This window comes from Pelodiscus sinensis, chromosome 10, assembly GCF_049634645.1.
Source record: "Pelodiscus sinensis isolate JC-2024 chromosome 10, ASM4963464v1, whole genome shotgun sequence".
Lineage (NCBI taxonomy): Eukaryota > Metazoa > Chordata > Testudines > Trionychidae > Pelodiscus > Pelodiscus sinensis.
The window spans coordinates 13,672,881-13,697,619 of NC_134720.1; the positions used below are offsets into that span (position 1 = coordinate 13,672,881).

Genomic DNA, 24,739 nt, shown 5'->3' on the forward strand with positions numbered 1-24,739 from the left:
ACAAGGCTCGTTATCCTATCAAAGAAAGCTATCAGATTAGTTTGGCATGACTTGTTCTTCACAAACCCATGCTGGCTATTCCCTATCACTTTATTACCTTCCAAGTGTTTGCATATGATTTCCTTAATTACCTGCTCCATTATCTTCCCTGGGACAGACGTTAAACTGACCGGTCTGTAGTTTCCTGGGTTGTTCTTATTCCCCTTTTTATAGATGGGCACAATATTTGCCCTTTTCCAGTCTTCTGGAATCTCCCCTGTCTGCCATGATTTTTCAAAAATCATAGCTAAAGGCTCAGATACCTCCTCTATCAGCTCCTTGAGTATCCTGGGATGCATTTCATCAGGACCTGGTGACTTGCTGACATCTAACTTTCCTAAGTGATTTTTAACTTGTTCTTTGTGTATCCTATCTTCTAATCTTACCCTCTCTCTGCTTGTATTCACTACGTTAGGCACACCTCCAGACTTCTCGGTGAAGACTGAAACAACGAAGTCATTGAGCATCTCTGCCATTTCCAAGTTTCCTGTTACTGCTTCTCCCTCCTCACTAAGCAGTGGGCCTACCCTGTCCTTGGTCTTCCTCTTGCTTTTAATGTATTTATAAAAGGTCTTCTTGTTTCCCTTTATGCCTGTAGCTAGTTTGATCTCATTTTGTGCCTTTGCCTTTCTAATCTTGCCCCTGCATTCCCGTGTTGCTTGCCTATATTCATCCTTTGTTATTTGTCCTAGTTTCCATTTTTTATATGACTCCTTTTTTATTTTGAGATCATGCAAGATCTTATTTTGGAACTGGACCTTTAATAACTCCAGTCATCTGAAGAAATGGGTTGTGCCCATGAAAGCTCACGATACCATCTACAAACATATTTTGTTAGTCTTTAAGGTTCTGCTAGACTATTCGTTGTTTTTAAAATTTTCTCATTTATTAGGTTAGCCTTTCTTTTCTTATAAACAGAAAGAGTTTGGAAGCATAAGGGCTACTTCCTGTCCCCTCTAACAAGCCTGCCTTCTCCCACACAACCTTTCTGTTAGGTTTGAAAAGTATGTATCCAACAAAGGCTACTTAGATCTGAAAATTTGTAGTGTGAACAATGGTTCTTATCTGGAGTGTTAGAATGGGATTAACAAAAATGAGTACCCTGACCACTGTTTTTACAGGTAGTGACAAAACCCACAGGCAACAAGGCATAAAATAAAACCTCTAATTTATGTGCCTTTAGAACTGCGTGCTGATGTATTTCTGCCATGTACTGAATGTGAAATGCTCACACTCTGGCCACATAACTGAACAGATGGGGATGGTGGTTTTAGTGATTTACTATCACATATTAAAATGTCTGGGCCAAGTTTTATCCCTGGGGTAACTCCACTGACTTGAAACAAATCACAGTAGAGCTCAAATGGTCTCTAATTTGTGTTTGTCCTGGGAAGGTAGAGATGGCTGTGGATAATGAGGAACATTTTGTTTTCTCCAAGGCAATGAATTGCCTAGTTAAAGGCACCTCTGATGGATTAAACATTTAGATTTTACTTGATAAAAGAATTGATCTCCACAGAGATCAAATAGTTTAGCTCAAAGAGCTCTCTGACAAAGCCCTACTGCATGTGAAACTATGTCAAAGTTTTGTTTGTTTGGGTTTTTTTATGTTTACATAGTGCCTTTCATACTGCACAACATCACTGATGTGCAACCACACGTGGGGAGCAAACAGGTGGATCAAATCATGCAGAGGACAACAAACAAGAGGGGCCAGGGCAAGAGTAGAAAATGTCACAAGGGCACCATGGCAACCCAGTGCTTTCACAGAGTGCATGAGATCTTTAATATCCCTGCAGGACGGATAAGACTTGAATTTTTAGAGGTGCTGTTGAAATGGGGCAGAGCGGGCTGAAGAGGATCTATCCATCTATCTCGGAAGGACTAAAATTAGAGTGAGCCCTATTAAGAATTTGAACTAGTGATTTCAATGAGCATCTGTTTCAAAATCTTAGACAACTAAGCAAACCCTCTGGTACACTTACATGCTAATACTCCTTTCTGTCTGTGACAAGTCACATTCACATTTTAATTTTTTAAATTCTTGATTGTACAGAATGTTACAGGATAGAAAGTTTAACTATTTTTACTTTCTAAAAAACTTCAGTACGAGGGCTGATGAGAGACAACGCCAGGCCCGGTGGGGGGGCTGGCTCTGGGCCCCCTGGAAAGGGCAGGACCTCAGGCAGAAGTGACAAGGCTGGGGAATAGTCTCTCACTCATCCCTTTGGCAACACCAGGGCTGGAATGCCACCCCCAGGGGCAAGTTGATGGGCTCTGGCCACTGCAGCAATAGTGATGGCAGAGGCCACAAGTTCCAGGTCCTTTTAAATCTGCAGGCCCTGGGGCAGCTGCTCCCTTGGTTCCCCTCCACTGTCTGCAGCTATTGCTTGGTACTTAACATTACTTGCTTACCTCTTCCCAGAACCCATTCACAACCAAAAACCAGCTCCCAGCTGCTGGCATGACATCTATAACCTACCACAGTCAGTTCTTAGCACCTCCCTAGAGCATAGTGCTGGGCGCTCCCTCTCATCTCTCAGAGCTCCATGAAGCCTCAGAACGGTGCTCCTGCGGCACTTCAAAAGGGCCTGGAGCTCCCAGCTGCTGCTGCTACTATTGTGGCAGCTTTGAAGGGAAGCAGGGGAAGCCCCGCACAGCTGCCGGTGACCAGCCAGCTGGAGAAACCCAGCCACCGGCCTGCAATTGGGAGTGGAGGAGAGGGAGCAAGGCGTCTGGCAAGAGGGGGTCTCCAGGGAATGGCGCAGTGAGCAGCGAACCCTCCGCCGTTTTGCAGGGAAGCGGGGGAAGCCCCGCGCAGCCACCAGCAACCGGCTGGCTGGGGAAACCATGTTATTTCGCGGACGGTTGTGTTGTTCAAAAACCGTTCCCCCCCAAAAATTGTGCTATCGCGAAAACATGTTAAGCAGGCACGTGTTAAATGAGTAATTACTCTAATTAACAATGCCTTAGTTGTTCTAGTTTTATAAAACACCACATTATTATAAATGATTGTAGGATCAAATTCCTTTAGAAACGTTCACAGGAGAGCTTTATGAGCTACAGGTTGAACCTCTCTAGTCCAGGATTCTGATCTACAACATCTGTGGTCCAGCATGGTTGGGGTGGGTGCCCCAGGATTGGCAAACGCACAGAGAAAAAAATGGCACAGCAAGACCACGAATGTTGCTGGACCAGAGAGCTAAGCCAGCAGCGGGAAGCAGAGCCCTGAGGCCGGGGGCCAATGGCTTGAATAGGACCTCAGTGGCTGGGGCCCCTTGTCCAGTAAACTTCCTGGTTTGGGACTGGTCAGATCCCCAGCATGCCGGATCAGAGTTCCGGATCAGGGCTAGGCTCATGTGACTAGAAGTAGATGGAATAGCTATGGTATGAATGCCAAAGCTGCATTAAAAACCTTGTACTGGGAGAAAACACCAATAACTCACATGGTTCTTTACTGGGCCTTCTGGTCTAGTTATTTTCATCTGAGCAACATGAGTACAGAATGGGCATAAAACACTACTTCCATTTGGAACAGTTTCATAGACACCATGAACAGATATAAATGCTAATTTGTGCATTAAACACTTTTGTAGCAAGAGCAACAAACAAACACTGGTAACCCTCTGCCCCACCAGGACAGAGAGAGGAAAGAGCCACTAAACACTGTCATTTGTAATGCTCTGAACAGATAATATATACAAGTCAAATTGTAACCAATTCAAAATTCTTTAAATAAGAAAGATTTTGCATTGGAGGCAGTTCAGAGTTGAGAAAACTATCGAAATATTGTATTAGACATGTCAATAGTGGCACAAGCACCTAGCATGTTTTGCAAATAGTGACAGCTTCATTGGTTCTTGATAACGTTGCCTTATGGAGAAAGCCAAGAAAAATATATCAAGGCGACAAAGTAAACTTAGAGGTTTATTTCCCCAGTTAACAAAAGGAACAACTTATGATTACATCTAAATATTTACCAGCATTTGGAGGATTGCATGACAAAAATATTTTTCACTTACAGAAGGTTTACATTGTGTCTGGAAATAACATTGAGGAATGGTATTTGGATATAAGGAAATAGGAAGGAAGATCAGTGTAGATGGGACCAAACTAGAGAATGTAGAGAAGTTCATGTATTTGGGGAGCAACATGACGTATGATCTAGACTGTAAGAAGGAAATAGCGACTAGAATAGTAAAACCAAGAGTGAGTTTGAAGGTGATGGATAAGATCTGGAAAAGTAAAGCAATTATTTTAGGAATGAAGCTGAGCGTCTTGAAAATGTGTATTTAGCAGCATGTTGTACAGATGTGAGACATGGGTGATAATGAAAGATTCGAAGAGGAGGATATTGGCATTCAAGAGGAGTTGTTATAGAAAGATCCTGAGACGGTCACTAGTGAGGAATTATACAGGAAGATACAGCTGAAAGAGAACCTACTGCAGAAGGTTATACAATGAAAGTTACAGCTATTCGGGCCTATCTGCAGTATGAACGACGAGCGAAAAGTTAAGACCCTGGTATTCAGCATAATGGATGGTCCAAACAGGAGAGGCAGACCCCACAGAGAATGGGTAGATGGGTAGATGATATAGTAGATTGGTGTGGAGCTAGTCTACAGAAACTAAGCCACTCCGCACTGGACAGGGAAAGCTGGAAGGAAATAGTGAGGGAGGCATCGGACACCAACAGGTGCTGAGTCCCTGGTTGTCGTCGATGATGATGAATGGGTGCTGGCATTACAGTTAGTGAATGTTTGGTGAAGAGGAATGACATGAAGATAGGAATTGTAGTCCAGCATCTTGGAACATTTTCTTTTTTGTAATCTGAAATAAAATCTTTGAAATAAAAGCCTAGCAGAATGTAGTAATTCAGGAACACCTTTCCCCTTAGGACGTTTTAAGATCAACTAGTATTGGAAGGCTTTCATTTGTCATTTTATCTATCAAAGCCTGGAAATTAAAGACTATTTCCTTAGGACAAAACCTAAAATACTGACAGAGGCAAAGACATCAGACTAGGTGCAGTCTTCTGTTGCTCTCAGGCCATTTCTTTCAAAATGAAAAGAGTGCTTCAGAACCATCTGAAATCTATTGGTACAGCAACTTTAGGGGCATATGCACATCTTGGAGCTGATCACTTCCAAGTTTTTAAGAAAAAGCAGATTTACTTCTGGCAAGGGAATTCCTAAACACAAGTGATGTTTTAGGTCATTTAAATCTCAAGTCACATCCTCTTTTATCACAATGTTAAATAACAAATGCCTTTGTGTCTAGTACTGTTGACTTTGGGGAACTGAGACCAGCTCATAAGCTTATGTGCCATATGGGCTGCACTGTGCAACACCAGACTTGAATTTGATCCTGGAAACACAGAGATACGTGCTACAAAAAAGGCTGAAGAGTCTTAAATCGGAACCATCATCCATTTTGCTTAACATGTTTTTTGTTTCAAGATTTCCCCTAAGCTTTGTATCTAGAAAAGCAGTCTGGGAAGGCCAGTATACAGTGCTGCCAGTTAAACATGCAGCTAGATCTTGTGAGGGAATGAGATTCGACACCTCACGTGGCTCCATTTAATTTCAAATGGAAGCTCCATGGGAACACCAGTGAAATCTTTGCTATTTTTCATCAGCCAGCTCTGTTTGATTCTCTGTTTCTTTCCTTTGTGCAGTGAGAAAAGCAGAAATATTGTGAGTACAATGCAATGTACTCCAGCTTCAGTGCATTCATTTTACAGTCTAGCCATCTTTTCCATCAAATCTCTGTTTACTTGCTTGCCTTTTTCTACTGTTGATATCAATAGTAATGTTAAACTAGGAAAATATCATGCAAAATGACAAACTTTTCCTTTGCTATTGCAAGCTTAGAAAAATAAGCTTTAGAAATGGGTGGCACGGAACAAAATCAAATCAGTCACAGATGAGATCCTCTGAGTAAAGAGAGAGTAAATACCTTTTCTGCTTGTATTTAGTGTGCTAGAACACCCTTAGAATGCAATAGACACCCAATTACATTTACAGGCACCAAGCTCTGTGACAGTTTATTGGTTTCCCTAGTGCCTAAGTCATCACAAGATTTTGCTCAAAGAACTGCAGGGATCAGTGAAAATATAGGCTAAAAAATTGGTGGATATGGTAAAGGGATTCAACCCCAGTAAGGGATTTTATTCTTTAGGGTGCATTCTGGGTGAAAGTGCAGCCATTGTTCTATAGTGAGGAAGTAACCACTCTGTCTGAGAGAGTTGGAGGATGTGGTGTCTCCCTTCCAGGGGAGAGGAAGTAACAGATGGAGGAGAAGAGGGTAGCAGGTGAAGGACATAGGTTGGCATGGGGAATCTGGAAGAAAGAGAAAGAGACTAAGGCTTTATCTACACTGCGAGTTTTTGCAGCAGAAAATATTAAAGATTGTGACTCATTAGCATAAGTCGCGATCTCATTAGCATATTTTCTGCCCTTTCTTTTTGTGCAAGGGTTTTTCTTCCTGCTTCCGTTTCCGCCTCCATTTTATGCAAACACCCCATTTTGCGCAAGATCCTTATGCCTCTCCTGGAGTCCCGCATATTTTCTGCTGCAAAAACTCGCAGTGTAGACATAGTCTAAGAGTAAGTGGAGAGAACCAGAGTGAGGGGAGAGGGCAGTCACAGGTATGGAGGTATACTAAGCCTGAGAAAAAACAAAGTCAGAGGATGTGACCAAGACAGATGTACAGGAAGGTCCTGTGAGCTTAAAACTGGCTGGTCAAGTTTGTCCACAGCTGTGGCATGTTTTTGAACATCTGTCATTAGCTCTGATTCATGTGGTTCCAGAAATCTGGGACAAGAGAAGCAGATGTGGTTTAGATCCTGTGGGTCTGGTGTAATGTGCACCCTCTGCCCCCTTCCCGAAGCAAGAAGCACTGGAATCTTTTCCTGAAGAAACTGATTTGAAAAGAGGCTCTTCTGAGATTCAAAGACTAACTTGAGCATTTAACAGCACCTAGTAAGGGATCTGAGGAAAAGGGAGCCTGGAACTAAAAATAAAATAAACTGTATGATAATAGCTAGTACACATGGAGCTAGATAGAAATATTGTTTATGTAGAGGGTTATATTTAGTTAAATAACCTTTGCAAATAGCGTATATTTGAATTTGTTTATAATGCTATTTTAGATAGGTGGAATCCAACTTGTTTCGTTTTAATTAAAAACCTGGTTCTGGCTTTCAAAAACAAACTAACCACATTTGTATGATCTTGTCTATCATTAGACACCACTACCAGCTGAGTAAGTTATACCACCACCAATCACTGTGATGGACCATTATTAAATCATGGTCAGTGGTTTTTGGATGGGGTAAGCTTGGATGCATTTCATAGTATAACACAAAAACTCTGCTCTGAGATGTCTGTTTATAAATGTGGTAAAGGTAACAACTGGTAGACCAAGACACATATCACTGTACAAACAATGTTGCTGATCAGGAGATGGAGTTGGCAGTAATTTTGCATATGCTGTACCCTGGCTTATTGGAAACATGGTGAATTAAGACAGTGAAGCACCTAGTCTGTGAGGCAAGGAGCTGGCCATTCCTGTTATTACAAACCCTGCCTGCTGTTGAAAAACCACTTCCTAAAATGTCAGCATTCTCTTTTTTTAAATTATTAATTCTACTTCTAAATGCTACTTTAATAAATGAGAAAGCACTAGCTAGCCAAAAGCCTCTATGTTTGATCAGGGTATGTATTAGCAATGCAAGAATGTGAAGGCTTCTTGGTAAAAATATGATAATTAGCAATTAAATATATTTGTTATCGCAAGGGCACTTTTAGCTTGCCAACGTAAAGTGAGCCAGTAACTGCCAAGTGCTGTGAAGCATTAGAAGTATTATATTTCTGGAGGACTCCCTAATTAAAGATGTAACATCAAGTTGTCTGACTTTCTATTAAGAACCCAAATGTGACAGTACTTGTGTCATTTGTGGATCACCTAGACCACTAGATCACTGCCTGCCCTGTAACCTTGAGTGCCTTAATACTGGTCGGCCGTGGCTCAGAGTTCCGACCTCAGTAGCCTGCCCAAAGACAGAGAGGTCTCACCCTGGCTTCCACCAGCATAGCTAATCCTTGCAGTGTGATAACAGCCATTCCAGTCTCCCCAAATCTATCCATCAAGTCATTAACAATCAGACACACTGACTTCTGCCCTCTGCTTTGTCACTCTCAAAGGTGTGAAACCAGCCCCCAGTTGTCAATCCCTTTCCATACAAGAGACCTGTCTGGAGGTAAAATTAACAAAGGGTTATTTAATAGAAAAACAATGGATGCCAAGCTCAGATAATTGGGGGAAAGCAAACACATGCAAGTTAGACACAAAATAGAGATGTGACCACAAGCTTTACACTTCCAAATGAGATATGTTCCCTTTATCTAATACAGTTACCTATTGCTTCCCAGAGCTGATGCTGCTTTTTCTGAAAAGCACCTGCCAAGTCACTTCCCCAATTTCTGGATCAATTTCACTTCATACCCCCTCCCTCTTCAATAGGGCTTGCAGGAGGTTCTCCCCTGCTCAGTCATCATAGATACTCAAAGTGGGGAAAACACCAGTTTCCCAAGACTAGGGTTCTCCTTTCAGTGTCAAGCTTTTTCGGCATTTTCTCATTAACTTTAGTGGCCAATCATAGAATCAGAATACTAGGACTGGAAGGGACATTAAGAGGTCATCGAGTCCAGTCCCCTGCCCTCATGGCAGGACCAAATACTGTCTAGACCATCCCTGATAGACATTTATCTAACCTACTATCAAATATCTCCACAGATGGGGATTCTACAACCTCCCTGGGCAATTTATTCCAATGTTTGACTACCCTGACAGTTAGGAACTTTTTCCTAATGTCCAACCTAAACCTCCCTTGCTGCAGTTTAAGCCCATTGCTTCTTGTTCTATCCCCAGAGGCCAAGATGAACAAGTTTTCTCCCTCCTCCTTATGACACCCTTTTAGATATCTGAAAACTGCGATCATGTCCCCCCTCAATCTTCTCTTTTCTAAACTAAACAAACCTAATTCCTTCAGCCTTTCCTCATAGGTCATGTTCTCTAGACCTTTAATCATTCTCGTTGCTCTTCTCTGGACCCTCTCCAATTTGTCCACATCCTTCTTGAAATGCGGTGCCCAGAACTGAAGACAATACTCCAATTGAGACTTAATCAGCACAGAATAGAGCGGAAGAATGACTTCTCGTGTCTTGCTCACAACACACCTAGTAATGCATCCCAGAATCATATTTGCTTTCTTTGCAACGGCATCACACTGCAGTTGTGTATGAGGAGGAGGAGGGGCAGCCTGGTCCATGCTCCTGCGCACTGGTCAAGCGTGTGGTGGAGCTGCAGCCGGATTTACTCACACGGGACGGGAGCACCCTGAGATCCGCACAGACCAGGTCAGTCCTGCTCCCTGTCGGCTGACTCTCTTCCCCGCCCCCTCCTAGCCAGCTGGTTGGTTGATTCTTTCCGACTTCTCCTCCCGGCCTTCCCTGGCCAGTCCCTCTCTTCGCCCCCCCACCCCCCGGGTGCCAGCTCTGCCTCCCACTGGCTGGTTCCTGCTCTGGATCTTCCCCAGCCAGTCCTGCTGCACCCACGGCCAGCCCTGCTTCTGGCGGCCAGTTCTCCCCTCCGCCTCCTGAGCTCCCTCGGCCAGCTCTTCCCCTGCTGGCTGCCCCCCTGATATCCTGCAGCCAGCCCCATTTTGCCCGACTGGCCCTGCTTCCCGTCAGCCCCCCCATTTTCCCCAGCCAGCCCCGTTGCCCTCCCCTCCATTAATTCTGTTTCCTGGCCCCCTCCCGGCCAGCACTGCTCCCCTCCCGGCCGGTCCCTCCCTGAAGCTTGTCCGGTATTTTTTTTTTATGACTACCTGGTAACTCTACACAACACAAACCCTTGTCCTCGATCTGCCCCCGAAGGGCTTGCCCCTTTGGGGCAGCCCACCACCAGGCACAGCCTCCTGGCTTTGAGCCCACCCCAGTAATGGCTGCAGGCAACACCTGCATCTGAAAGGTCTGAGGCCTAACAGGGCAGGCCCCTGAAAGAACAGGTACGTAGCTTGGGAGTCCTCCTGGACCTTTTTTAACATTTGAAAACCAGGTTTTTTCAGTGGCTAGGAGTGCTTTCGGGCAGCTTCGGCTGATCTGCCAGCTACAACCCTTCCTGAACAAGCATGACTTGGCCACAGTGATCCATGCTCTTGTTACATCTAGACTGGATTACTGTAATGCGCTTTATGTGAGGCTGCCTCTAAAGAGCTTTCAGAAACTTCAACTGGTCCAGAATGCTGCTGCTCGAGTCTTAACTAATACTCATTATATGGAGCACATTATGCCAGTGCTTCGGCAGCTGCACTGGCTTCCGGTATGTTTCTGGGCACAATTTAAGGTTTTAGTTATGACCTATAAAGCCTTAAATGGGTTGGGTCTTAAATGGGTTAGTACAACAGTGAACACAAATACTTTCCTCAGTTGATGTCTTAGAAGGTAAGTCGGATACCTTGGACCTACTGCTAAGTCAGGGAGGAAAATCATTGCTATCATGCAGGAACTAATTCCCTTCTCATTCACACTGGTGCAGTTCTTAAGTCAAAATGGCTTTACTAGATTTATACTAGTGTAAGTGAAATCAGAATTTGACCCGATAGTGTTTTGTGCTCTGCTTGGGTTACAGAACAAACATGCACATGTACCTGGATCTGCAAAGGAACCTAGATATTGCCATGCTCTGAGGTATTGTGCCTATTAGTACATTGAGAGAAAAAGGCACCTTGAAATGTGATCCACAAATGTCAGCATGCCTGGCCCAGGGCCATCTAGGATGGAAGAGGCCAACCAGAGGGGTATGTACTAGGCTTCACCTACCTCTGCTTAGCATGGGCATTGGGTGAAGCCCTGACTTGTGGAGGCTAGTCTCTCAGCTTGAGGCCCTGCTGGAGTCCTGCCCCTATTGTAGTCACTGGGACCTGCTTCCCAGCCCTAGAGCTCAGAGTTGCCAGGCAGCACAGACGCATTCCTCTGGGCCCCAGAGTGTGGGGAGGCCAGGCAGTGCAGACCCAGACTTTCTGGCCCTGGAGTGCAGGGAGACTGGCCACCCAGAAAAGCCAGAAGCAGGAGAGGAACTGGGGATGGAGTATGGGTGGGCCACACATGGCATTTTTGAGGGGCTTATCTTCACTCTGTCAGCAGTATTCCCTATAAGCTGAGTGCTTGGCCAGGCACCCAGGAAAGATCCAAATGCTGCCCACTCTGATTAGCAAAATGCCCACAGCTGCCAGCATGTGTTTCAACTAGTGGTGCCCATCCACACATGCCTCAGCGCACACACAATTTATTCTGCACATGTATGGAAAAAGTTAAAGGGAACATTTTCCTGCTGCCCATGCTGCTTAGTACCCTTCACATGGAACCCCCTCTCCAGTGTCAGGCAGCTGAGACACCCAAGTTGTTTCCATGTGGGGAATGACTTAGGCACCTCTGTTGATCCACAGAAAAACCGTTGAAGACCAGGAGCTGAAGGTGACCTAGCACAACTTTTAGCCCAGTGTTTAGAGCAGTGTTTCTGAAAGTGTTCCCACAGCTCCCCTTGGCTGCAAAGGATGAAATGGAGCCAATGGGAGCCACGAGGCTCCGTGGCCATGACACCGGTAAATAAACAAACCAGAGCAGCCAGTTAATGTGTTTCTGAGAGTGATTCCGTGGAACACTTTCAGAAACACTGGTTTAGAGGACTCACCTTGGAAGTAGGAGACCCCTCTTCAAATTCTGGTCACCTCCCCCCCCCCCCCCGTCTGTTGTTCGTCCATCATGGTCGATGAAGACCTCAACACCACTAAGTGCTTTGAGACTGGATACAGTGTGTCCAAAGATGACTTATCAGGTCAATTCGGGCACCAAATGTCCTGGAACATGTCAGGCAGACGTGTAGGCATTGCAATCATTGTGCTGGTAGCTTTGGACTTGCGCAGCACGCGCTTGTGTTGTGCTTCAGAGATGTGCCTTATTTCGAGAGCTTGGCATCCCTTGTGGATGAGACTGCATCAGGCAGGGCGGTTGTGTGCCAGCAATTCCCAGGTGGTTGTATCAATTCCGAACGACTTCAGGGAGGCCTTGAGTGTGTTTTTGTAACGTTTCCTCTGTCCACAATGCGAGCATTTACCAGTAGAGAGTTCTCCAAAAAGGAGCTGCTTAGGTATATGTTTGTCCAGCATACGAATAACATGACCTGCCCATCTAGTCTGTGCACTCATCAGCAGAGTATGGACTGATGGTAAACTTTCTCTAGAGAGAACCTCAGTGTCTGGTATTTTGTCTTGCCATCTGATGCGTAATATTCTGCGAAGACAAGTCATGTGGAAGTGATTAAGCTGTCTTGCGTGCCTCCGATACACAGTCTGGCTGTGTCTACACTGGCCGCCTATTACGGAATAGGCATGCAAATGTAGCACTTTGGAAGAGGCAAATCCGCAGGGGATTTAAATATCCCCCGCGGCATTTGCATTTTCATGGCCGCCGCTTTTTTCCAGCTTGGAGATAAGCCGGAGAAAAGCGTCCAGACTGGCACGATCCTCCGGAATAAAGCCCTATTCCGGAGGATCTCTTATTCCTACTTGCAAGCGCCAGTCTGGACACTTTTCTCCGGCTTATCTCCAAGCCAGAAAAAAGCGGCTGCCATGAAAATGAAAATGCCGCGGTGGATATTTAAATCCCCCGTGGATTTGCCTCTTCCAAAGTGCTACATTTGCATGCCTATTCCATAATAGGGGCCAATGTAGATGTAGCCTCTATGTTTCACAGGCATACAGGAGGGTGGTTAGTACCACGGCTCTGTAGACCTTCAGTTTTGTTGCTTGGCTGATTCCTCGACGTTCCCATACAGTGGGGCGCAGTCTACCAAAAGCAGAACTTGCCTTCGCTATTCTGCATGTGACTTCTATGTCAATGTTAGCTGCATGGGAAAGAGTACTGCCGAGGTAAGTGAACTGGTCCACTGCCTGTAGCATCTGCCCTGTGACTGTGATTGTGGGTTCTGTGTACGGTGCATAAGGGACAGGCTGACACATGACTTCGGTCTTTCTGCTGTTAACGGTGAGTCCAAAGTTGTCACAAGCTGTGCAGAACTTGTCCACACTAATTTGCATCTCTGCTTCAGAGCCAGCATACAAGGCGCAATCGTCGGCAAACAAGAAGTCTCTCAGAACAGTCTCTTTCACTCTGGTGATAGCCTGAAGTCTCCTCAGGTTGAAAAGATTCCCGTCCACTCTGTACTTAAGGCTGATTCCGGCAACACTGTCCTGGAAGGCATCATTCAGCATAGCAGTAAACATGATGCTGAACAGTGTAGGTGTTTGACGCCATTGGTGACTGGGAATGCCTTAGAAGATTCTCCACCATCTAGCACTCTGGCCATCATGCCATCATGAAACTGGAGTACCATCTGAATGAATTTGGGGGGGCAGCCAAACTTTGACATGATCCTCCACAGACCTTGTCGGCTGATAGTGTCGAAGGCTTTCGTGAGGTCAACAAAGGTTATGTAAAGATCACGATTCTGCTCCTGACACTTCTCCTGAAATTGGTGCGCGGCAAAGATCACGTCAATAGTCCCGCAACTCTTATGAAAGCCACATTATGACTCCGGCAGGAAGCCACACTCCAGGGCTATGTCTAGACTGGCCCCTTCTCCGGAAGAGGCATGCAAAGCAGGCAAGTCAGAATAGGGAAATCCGTGGGGGAAAAGCCGGAAAAGAGCGTCTAGACTGGCGCGATCCTTCGGAATAAAGCCCTTTTCCAGAGGATCTCTTATTCCTACTTGCAAGGAAAAGGGCTTTATTCTGGAGGATCGCGCCAGTCTAGACGCTCTTTTCTGGCTTTTCCCCAAGCTGGAAAAAAAGCGGTGGCCATGTTTATTTAAATCCCGCGGGGGATATTTAAATCCCCCGCGGATTTCCCTATTCTGACTTGCCTGCTTTGCAAGCCTCTTCCAGAGAAGGGGCCAGTCTAGACGTAGCCCCACCAGATGAGTGACCAGACGATGTAACATCACTGTTGTAAGAATTTTACCTGCGATGGAAAGCAGTGAAATTCCCCGATGATTGTCACATACCTGTCGATTGCCCTCCCTCTTATAGAGATGTACAATGGATGCATCCTTGAGTTCCTGAGGAATGGATCCTTGCTCCCAAAAAGACTGGAACAACTCGGTGAGCTTCTCTGTGAGTACGTGACTGCCAGCTTTATAGACCTCTGCAGGTATAGTGTCTGCCCCTGGAGCTTTGCTGCTGGATAGCTGGCTCCCTTCCCCCCCATACACACACACACACACACATAGACAGAGCGGGAGAATTGACTTATTTGAGTATTTTAATCCATAGTGGCACAGTAATTGTGCACAAGAGGATGTGACTGGGAACGTTAGGGCACCTTCACCATGAGAGACTGACAGTGCCCTATATCAGAATAGCTCAGTAGTTACATCTCCTCCCACTCTGGCCAAAGGGAAATTGAACATGACCTCAGAGGCATCTACCAGATTAGGCCCTGAATGAGATGAAGGTAGAAGTCCATCTACCGTATATACTCGAGTATAAGTCGACCCGAATATAAGCCGAGGCACCTAATTTTACCCCCAAAAACTGGGGAAAAGTATTGACTCGAGTATAAGCCTAGGGTAGGAAATGAGGCAGCTACTGGTAAATGTAAAAAATGAAGATAGATACCGGGTCTAGCCCCGGAAGTCGGGGCGAAAGCTGCTCCGGTGCCCCTGGTCTGCTGGAGACCGTCTCCAGCAGACCAGGGGCACCGGGCGGGTTCCCGCGCTTCTGAGGCTTTGCCAGAGCAAAGCCTCAGAGGCGCGGGACCCCCCCGCGGCTGCCGCTTCAATCTGGGAGCCTGTGGTCTGCTGGGGACGGTCCCCAGCAGACCACAGGCACCCAGATTGAAGCGGCAGCAGCGGCGGTTCCCCGCGCCCCTGAGGCTTTGCTCTGGCAAAGCCTCAGAGGCGCGGGACCCCCCCGCGGCTGCTGCTTCAATCTGGGAGCCTGTGGTCTGCTGGGGACGGTCCCCAGCAGACCACAGGCACCCAGATTGAAGCGGCAGCAGCGGCGGTTCCCCGCGCCCCTGAGGCTTTGCCAGAGCAAAGCCTCAGAGGCGCGGGACCCCCCCGCTGCTGCCGCTTCAATCTGGGTGCCTGTGGTCTGCTGGGGACCGTCCCCAGCAGACCACAGGCTCCCGGACTGAAGCCGCAGCCGCGGGGGGGGGAGGGGTCCCGCGCCTCTGAGGCTTTGCCCGCCTCAGTTCTCGAGATGCTGACTCGAGTATAAGCCGAGGGGGGCATTTTTCAGCACAAAAACTGTGCTGAAAAACTCGGCTTATACTCGAGTATATACGGGTACTTTCTTATTGCACTTAGAGAAACAGAACTAGCAGAATCTTGTTAGGGGGATAAGGCAATATGCCACATTTATTGTGAATACAGAATTCATTTGCCATCCCTAGCGTCTAAAATGATCCACCACACATACACACATTCATACATACAGTCCTAAGGATGGATATAATTATCAGCCTCAATGGCCCATTCTAGTTCACTGGCCATGAGGTCTACACATGAGGAGGGTAGTTGGGTTATGCCTGTGCACACTGATACTCCTGGAGAATTATAAACTGAAAGACCCAGCCCTATAGTTTTTCACCCATTTTAAAATATGTTTTAGTTCATAGATTCTGTCCTGTTCCACTGATCCAGAGCACTCTATGACAGATGCAGATGCAAATCTCTTTTTTTTTAATGGGGCTTTTGTCTCTTTCTTGGATGGGTTCTTTTGCAGCACTTGCTCACATTGTACTTCAGCCACCAAGGTGGTGCTGGTAGCTGGCCACCCAGACAGACTGGCTTCAGGGACTGTTCCCTTTATACACACCCCCACATTTACACTTGTAAATTGGATTACACCCCCACAGCCCTAACTTTAAACAGAGTTAAGGCAGTACAAATATTAAAATGGGGTTTCAGTTATAATATGGAGTCACTTTAGTTACAATGTATTAAAAAGGTATTAAACAGGCTACTAACAACTTAATCCAAAAATAGTTAGTACTGTTTCATTTTTAAAATCCCATTAATTAAAAATGGGTTGCAATTCATGAGGTTACATAACATCACTTTGGTAGCTGTAATTCATTAAAAGGGCGATTTCATTCTTCAGCCCTACATTTCATGGTTATGAATTGCTTTGGGGCTTATGTGGGTGCCCAGACACCTAGAATGAGGCACAGAGCACATAACCAGAGACAGAAACATAAGTGCTAAGGACACCGAAAACTTCAGTGCCAAGTGAGTTTAGGTGCCTACAGGGTTACACAGGAGCTGTGGATTGCACTTTAGCCAAAACCTGGGCCATGGGCACCTAAATCTAAGTTTTAAGCCCCAAGCTTCCTTTGTGTTACCCACCATTGCTGATCACAAAACTCTGCTGACCTCAGTACAAGTAGCACTACATAAGCAAGTGCTATTTTAATTTCAAATCCCATGTTAAGCCTGAAAAAAATCTATGCATGGCAAAAATTAAACAGATTCTGAAGGGGTATAAAAAACAGTGGATGTGGAGGAAGGGAGTAAGTCTCAATATATTTAATTGTGTCCTCCAGGAGGCTGAGAGATAAATAGCTGTATGGTTGCCTAGTGCTATGATTGTGATGATTGCTTGCTTTAATTAAAGTCAAAGAAAATAGCTCTATTTTCTGTACGCTGGGGCAGCTGCACACAACATACAAATCCTTGGTGCTAGGATACAAATCTAATTCTGCCACCATACAGGTATGTGAAATAGGTTCCAAATTAACTAGGAAGTGTTTGTGGACTGCGTAAATGACACATACAGTATGAAGAGTGAACATGCTCTTCACATATAGGCTACGTCTAGACTGGCATGATTTTGCGGAAATACTTTTAATGGAAAAGTTTTTCCGTTAAAAGTATTTCCGCAAAAGCGCATCTAGATTGGCAAGGATGCTTTTGCGCAAAAAAGTGCTTCTGTGCAAAAGCATCCGTGCCAATCTAGACACGCTTTTGCGCAAGAAAGCTCCGATGGCCATTTTAGCCATCGGGCTTCCTTGAGCAAAAAATTTAGGTGCCTGTCTACACTGGCCCTCTTGCGCAAGTATTCTTGCACAAGAGGGCTTATCCCTGAGTGGGAGCACTGATTTTATACATTATAAAGTCAGTGCTCTTGCACAAACTCAAGCAGCCAGTGTAGACAGCTGGCAAGTTTTTGCGCAAAAGCGGCCACTTTTGCACAAAATCTTGCCAATCTAGACGTACCCATAGTGTGAAGAGTGAACAAGCATTAATAGGTTATGCTCGGTGTGTGTGCTACATGTGTCTTGCTTGCAGAGCTGCAATAACCTGAGCTGCTCCATGGATTTTCCTATGGAACCTTTCCACATTCCTTCCACGTTAGCCAGGCTATCCTCAGACTAATATACCCTTTACCCTTGTATTCCCATGTCTGAGGCTTTGGTCCTATGGCAGCAATGAAATTCTCCTCCTCCCTACCCCCCAAAGGGACCCACATCAAAAGTCCTATAGTCAGATCACTCTTCTTTTTTGAGGATATAGTGAGATTAATGAATTTCATATGGGCAGGTTCATCCATTTTAATGCATTTTTTTCAGATGTGGTATTTGGAGCTTAGTTTTCACTTAAGTGCTTGCACACTCCCTTTCATAATGAATACCATGTCTCTCTTATGTTCTGTGACAGATGTGAGACCTTGGAAGACTAGAAACTTCAGAGGTGATGTGCCAGAAGCTATGGACACATGGAATATTCATAAACAATCGTATCAACAAGTGGTGTATGTATCGTATTCCTGTCTTGTTGGGTTGGTTTCCTGGAATCACTGGGGACATAAGGTGGGAATGTAATTAATTCAAGCTTTCATTTGCAGATACCCAGACTTTTGGTGTTTCACCGCTCGTGGGCAGTAGCACTGACTGGCATTACCACGATCAGGAGGCCTGAGAGACAGAGGTCTCAGACTGTAAAAGAATCTGGCTCAGCTGACTCACTCTGGAATCAAGAATCGAAATACAGAGATAGACCAGGAACCCAGGCATCTATGTAGACTGTTTATGATACTTTCGCTGTATTGTTTTTGCCCTAAATACATCAATGGTGCTTTACAAAAGCTGGCTGATCATTGATTAATCATTGTCCCCGAGACAGTAGAATGCAGGTGCTGAATTAAAGGCAGATCTGCTGGTATAGGTATAGGGAATGACAAGAGAACTGCAGCCTTAAGACTGTGGCATGGATGGAGAGGAACACACATTCCTATCTGAAAAATATAGGACTATGTAGCATTTTAAAGACTAACAAGATAGTTTATTAGTCTTTAAAGTGCTACATAGTCCTGTATTTTGTTTCAGTTACACCAGACTAACACGGCTACATTTCTATCACTATTCTATCTGAAAAAGGCCTTGGCTTCTAACCATCTAATTAAGTGGGCCAGGGCTAGGAGGTGCTGAAGGGAGCAGGAATGCAGTTTTTCCTGCAACTGTGCAATATATTCACTTTGTTATTCTCTTCAGTAATGAGCATTAAAGTCTTTTCTTTATCACACAGTGCACAGTTCCACTCTTTTTCCATTATAGACTTGACTCCCTCTCATCTCTATCCTGACTTGCCCTGCCCTTGAGACATGCAAATACGCTGTATGCACAAACCCGAGCAACTCAGGAATTCACATTTTATTAAAAAATAAAAACCAGGAGTTCACTGAGTGATGGTGGTTGGTGATTTATACTGACAGAATCTTCCCATTGAATACTGGCACAGTCTATTCTCTGCCAGGTCTCTACAGTCACTCTCACCAGCCTACCCTCTTTTGTACTGACTGTCCTACACGGCTCTCTTATTCTTTTTGCTTCCTGGTAGTTAATGGCTCTGCTCTTTTTCCCTTTCCTCTGGGGCACTATTTGTGATAACGAGAACTATTCACTATCAACAGGTTGCAGAGCTGGGTCCTAAAGAAAAATACATTCCCAAGCCTCCATATCCCCGAATACAATTAAGACAGTAAGTTAAAATCAGCGTGTTTGGGTTAATATCTGTTATGTATCACATAAACACACTTCTTATTAAAATTGCTTCCAAATTTAGTGGTGAGACCAAGGATTTTAAAAGTATCTCAATAGCCTCTTATACCAGAGGGGATCCCTGCTGGAGAGGACCAAGGCATAATAACAGAAGGGGCAGAAAGGAAGACCACAATGCCACTGCCCATATTGATAGAAATGTAAGAGGCTCTGGGAGACAGACCCATAGTCTCCTATAGACAACCACCTAACCTCAAGATGATTCTTACCAACAACCACAGGACATACCACACTAATACCAACCCTGGTACCTTCCCTTGCAACAAACCCAGTTGCCAGCTTTGTCCACATATTCATTCTGCTGATACCATTATTGGACCTAACCGAGTTATAAGATCAAGAACACATATTCCTGCGCATCCAGAAATATAATCTATGCTATCATGTGCCGAAAGTGTCCGTCTGCTATGTACATTGGACAAACATCTCAGACACTTCGCCAAAGGATTAATGCCCACAAAACAGATATCAGACAAGATCACAAAGAAAAAACAGTTTCTTACCATTTTAACCAGAAAGGACACTCTCTCAATGACTTAACCACCTGCATTCTGCTACAAAGACCTTTTACATCTGCACTTGAAAGGGAATCCTCTGAACTGTCATTCATGTTAAAATTCAACACTTTCCAAAAAGGAATGAACAAACACTCAAGCTATCTTACCCATTACCAAGATAGCTTCCCCAATTATCACCTCTAATACCATTAACTCACAAACATCCCACTCTTCCCATCTCTAATATCATCAATTCACAGACACTTACCTTCCTTCCTTCCCCTCCCTCCCCTGCATCTCCCTCCTGTTCTGAAATGTGATTTGTCCTTTTCATATGTGTTCAATTTTTTTTAATTGTATCCTTTGGTATGTATGGTTGTGACTATTTTCTTCCAGTATTTGATCTGAGGAAGTGGGTCTGGCCCATGAAAGCTCATCATCTAATAAACCATCTTGTTAGTCTTTAAAGTGCTACATTGTCCTGCATTTTGCTTCAACTGCCCATATTGTATCTCTTTCTTGAGGCAGGGTACTTCCACATTCACTGCTACCAAGCTAGCACTTCTCAGCTACGTCTAGACTGGCATGATTTTCCGGAAATGCTTTTAATGGAAAAGTTTTCAGTTAAAAGCATTTTCGGAACAGAGTGTCTAGATTGGCACAGATGCTTTTTGCACTTTTTGCAGAAAAGCATCTATGCCAATCTAGATGCACTTTTCCGCAGAAAAACCCCGATCGCCATTTTTGCAATCGGGGCTTTTTTGCAGAAAACAAATCTGGGCTGTCTACACTGGCCCTTTTGCGCAAAAGGACTTTTGCCCGAATGGGAGCAGCATAGTATTTCCGCAAAACCACTGACAATCTTACATGAGATCGTCAGTGCTTTTGTGGATATTCAAGCAGCCAGTGTAAACAGCTGGCAAGTTTTTCCGGAAAAGCAGCTGATTTTCCGGAAAAACTGGCCAGTCTAGACACAGCCCCCATGAACTCTACATGCAATAGAAAACATAAATAGATCATTAAAATTCAAGTGCTTCTTGGGCTGATCCTCAGCTTATCCATCTGAGCAGTTAAAAAAAAAATCATTGCCATGGCATTTGCTGATTCTTCTGGCACAGGGGAACCCATGATTGTTTAAAGCCAGCACGGTTGGCTCGATGCCACCTTATTCTATCCCATTCACTGTGGAGGGGTACTTCAAGAGCATGTGTAGCTGCCACTTTGCACAACACTGTTGCCCAGGCAACATGGCTCTTGCATGGGTCTGAATTTTCCAAAAAAAAAACCCAAAACAGTAAACATGGTTTATGACAGAAACATCATGGTCTGAAAACCCTTCCTCCCTCTCTTCTTCCCTCCCTGCCAACTGTCCTACTGGAACCCCAATTACCATGTAAATACTGCAGCAATGTGTGCAGGCCACCAGCGGTTGCCTAGGAAGCCAACTGCTGTTCCTAGGGATCTGTTTAAAATTCCAATCCAGATTCTAGGCAGGCTTGTGGGACTCCTAACCAGTAGGTATCATGGAGTTTCTCCCTCCCCAGCTTGTCTGAGCTAAGAGAAAGCAGCTGTGCCAGACAGAGCAGGTGGACTCTGTTACCCTTATAACCAATTAAGGTTATATAAATAGGTTCTTTCCACAGCAGTAGCTAGAGAATATGGGATTTAGGAGGGGAGAAGTGGTGCACATGAATGGGATGTAGTCAGTGCATGTGGCTTATTTTCTGCCTTGCCTTGTTCTGTGTCTGCTGGCTGTATCACTTGGGATAGTGACATTTATTCTGAATCACTCAAACCCCCAAAGGCAAGTCATAGCAAAGAGCATTTCATTTGTACAAGGAAAAGAAACCCTTTGAGATCTAGATTATTCACAGGGGTTAATTCTAGCCTTGCTCTGAGTGAGTTTAATAGTTTCTGAAAAATATTGACTATGAAAGCAAGTATGGGTAAATGGACAAGCTTGTCAGCTAGCATGAAATTAGCTGCTACTGTAAATAGAGGCTATACACTGGTACGTTGTGGGAGTAGCCTTACTTTGCTGGTCACCCTGTGACTATTCCCCCTTATGAGTCTGCTTACTACTTACAAAGTCATTGGTGATTTAAAGCTGCAAATTGAGGGGCAGATGGCATGAGGATAGATGCTATTAAACATGGAGGATGGGGGCCTGAGCAGCGTTCAGATTAGGGTTGCAGTTTCACTGGGAATCATACTGCATCTCCCTGAGGTGACCTAAACTAAATGGGGAGATTTTAGGCTGCTAAAGCCAGCAGTGAAGTAGGGCTAAGGCAGACCCTGGCTTCGTGCTAGTCCCAGAAATGGCTAGCATGGCCCCTGAGGGAAGGGAAAAGGGCAGAGATTCTCTGCACATTGCCTCTACCTTACTGCTGATTGCACAGCTCCCATTGGCTGGGAATTGTTGCAGTAGTGCCTGTAGGTTAGGGCAGTGCATAGAGCTACACCCACCCCTGATCCTAAGGCTGTGCTGGCCATTTCTGGGAGTAGCCTGGACTAGGGTAGGCAGGGATCCTGCCTTATCTCCACTGTGCCACCAGCTGAGAGCCATCCAAGGTAAATGCCACCTGGCCCACACCCCTCACCCTTTCTGGCACTCCAACTCTTTGTCCCAGCCCTGAGACTTCTCTTGGAGCTCTGCCAGCACCCCAGCTCCCTCTCAGAGCTCACACCCCATCCCCCTGCCTCGGCCTGAGAAAGTGAGTGAGGGTAGGGGAGAGTAAGCAATGGAGGAGGGGAATAGCGTGAGTATGTATGGGGGTCCTCCATGCAGGGAGTGAAGCCAGGAGTATTTGGGTTTGTGTGACTGGAGAGTAGGCAACCCCAAGTCAGATATGGTACTGAGATACTTGAATATGAGTTAGCTGTAACTAATTATCAGCCTATTCACTCATCATTACAGCATATTTTAGAGCAAGACAACAAAAGCCAGGCAAGAAGTGAGTCATATGCTTATGCTGTTAAGATATTAACAGCAGCACTGTGTTAGGAATTGCAAGTGAGATCTGAGGAAGAGCAAGTCACCATTCTTTGGAACAAATGGTAAACATTACTTCTTAGTACAGCACACTTCAAAACTTACATCACAAAGTACATTTCAAGTGCCTTTTCAAGGAGCATTGAGCAAAATGTCTGTTGATAATGTACCGTACTAGGCCTCCTGTAAACATACCACACTAAAGGGGATTTGGGTACAAAAAATACTGTTTAGCCCCTGCAAAGCAATAGCAAATGCCAGGGCTATGCAAGTTGGTCCCATCCCTGCCCCCATCTCCTGAAAATATAATCAGCAGTATGCAGTGTGGGTATTTTCTTAGTGTAATTTGATATTATATTCACCAGTCCTTAAAGGAGAGTCACAACTGGTGCACTTGCAAATCCCTCTTCTGGAAATGTAAGCCCCAAATCCAATGCTCAATTCCCAGGAAGTAGGGTTGCCAACAGCTCTGTATTATGAGGGCCTTCCGTTATTTAACTAAACAAAATGGCTTGTCCTGACTAGAGCAGTACAGGATGCCTTCAGTTTCGTTTGCTGCCAGCACAGAATCGGAAACATTCTGGCCATGCTACATCCCAGTTGAAATTGAGGATAAGAAGTGTCCCTGTACTGATTGGCTACGTCTAGACTGGCCCCTTCTTCGGAAGAGGCATGCTAATTTCTAACTTTGGAATAGGGAAATCTGCGGGGGATTTAAATAAACATGGCCGCCGCTTTTTTTCCGGCTGGGGGAAAAGCCGGAAAAGAGCGTCCAGACTGGCGCGATCCTCCGGAATAAAGCCCTTTTCCGGAGGATCTCTTATTCCTACTTGCAAGTATAAGAGAATAAGAGATCCTCCGGAAAAGGGCTTTATTCCGGAGGATCGCGCCAGTCTGGACGCTCTTTTCCGGCTTTTCCCCCAGCCGGAAAAAAAGCGGCGGCCATGTTTATTTAAATCCCCCGCGGATTTCCCTATTCCAAAGTTAGAAATTAGCATGCCTCTTCCGAAGAAGGGGCCAGTCTAGACGTAGCCATTTAGAATTCTGATGGAGGTAGCCAGGTCAAATTTTCATGACATTGCTACCCTATGTACTAGCTCCCAATACCCTCAAAGCTGGCCCTATTGTCCCTCCACTCAAGTTTGGCCTTACCCTTCTCCTATCATACACGATGGCTGTGTCTAGATTGGCATGATTTTCTGGAAATGTTTTTAACACTACATGCGGCACGGAGTTTGGACTAAGGGGGATTTAAAAATGGCGGCGCCCGGGAAGATGCAAATGAAGCCCGGGATATGTAAATCCCTGGCTTCATTTGCAACTTCGAATGCCTACATTAGCCTCCCTAGTTCGAACTAGGGGGCTAGTGTAGACGTACCCTTAGTCTGTGAAAGTGAGTGAGGGGCCAGAAAGCTAAAGCTACCCCATAAAGCTAAAACTTCACAGTTAGCACTGTTCTGCATTTGCACTAGAGAATACAGATGAGAGAGAAGGATAATTGTATGTACAGTTGGATGAGCATCCTTTGTTTGCTTAATAGCTTATGGTAACAATACAGATTTTGTACATTATCATTAGGGATTAAAACAGTGAAATAGTCCAAAAAAGAATGAAATTGGTGGCAATATTCCATGAGTGTATATATTGTAATTGAAGATTACTTAATTATTGCTTCAGCTGATGTATCTGAGCATGATAATATTATCAGGAAGTTAATGCCTAGAGCAAGAGATGAATAGACCACATTACACAGCAACAAGATAAAATACAAAATAAGGCTTTGAGAGTACGTGTGGTGATCCCCAAAAACATTAAGCAAAGGTCATTATTTAAATACTGGAAGCTCATAAATGCAGAAATGACAGACAGCTGAGACTGAGGTAACAATCTTTAAAAGGAAACTAGAAGAGACACTGAACTGCAATGGCAAACATATTATACAGACTAGCCTTGCTGACTGTGAATAATGTCATGTCCATGTAATGAAAGACTTTTGGACTAATATTGGTAGGTAACAGTATATGTAT

The 24,739-nt window shown here is 44.9% G+C and overlaps 1 long non-coding RNA gene across 1 annotated transcript; it reads left to right on the forward strand.

Annotated features, from left to right (window-relative positions):
• The first annotated feature begins 1,851 nt into the window (after positions 1–1,851).
• On the forward strand, positions 1,852–18,217 carry LOC112547716 (uncharacterized). Its single transcript, XR_003091531.2, has 3 exons — positions 1,852–1,934; positions 17,824–17,917; positions 18,011–18,217. It is a non-coding gene; the product is annotated as an uncharacterized LOC112547716 (long non-coding RNA).
• The last annotated feature ends 6,522 nt before the right edge of the window (positions 18,218–24,739 follow it).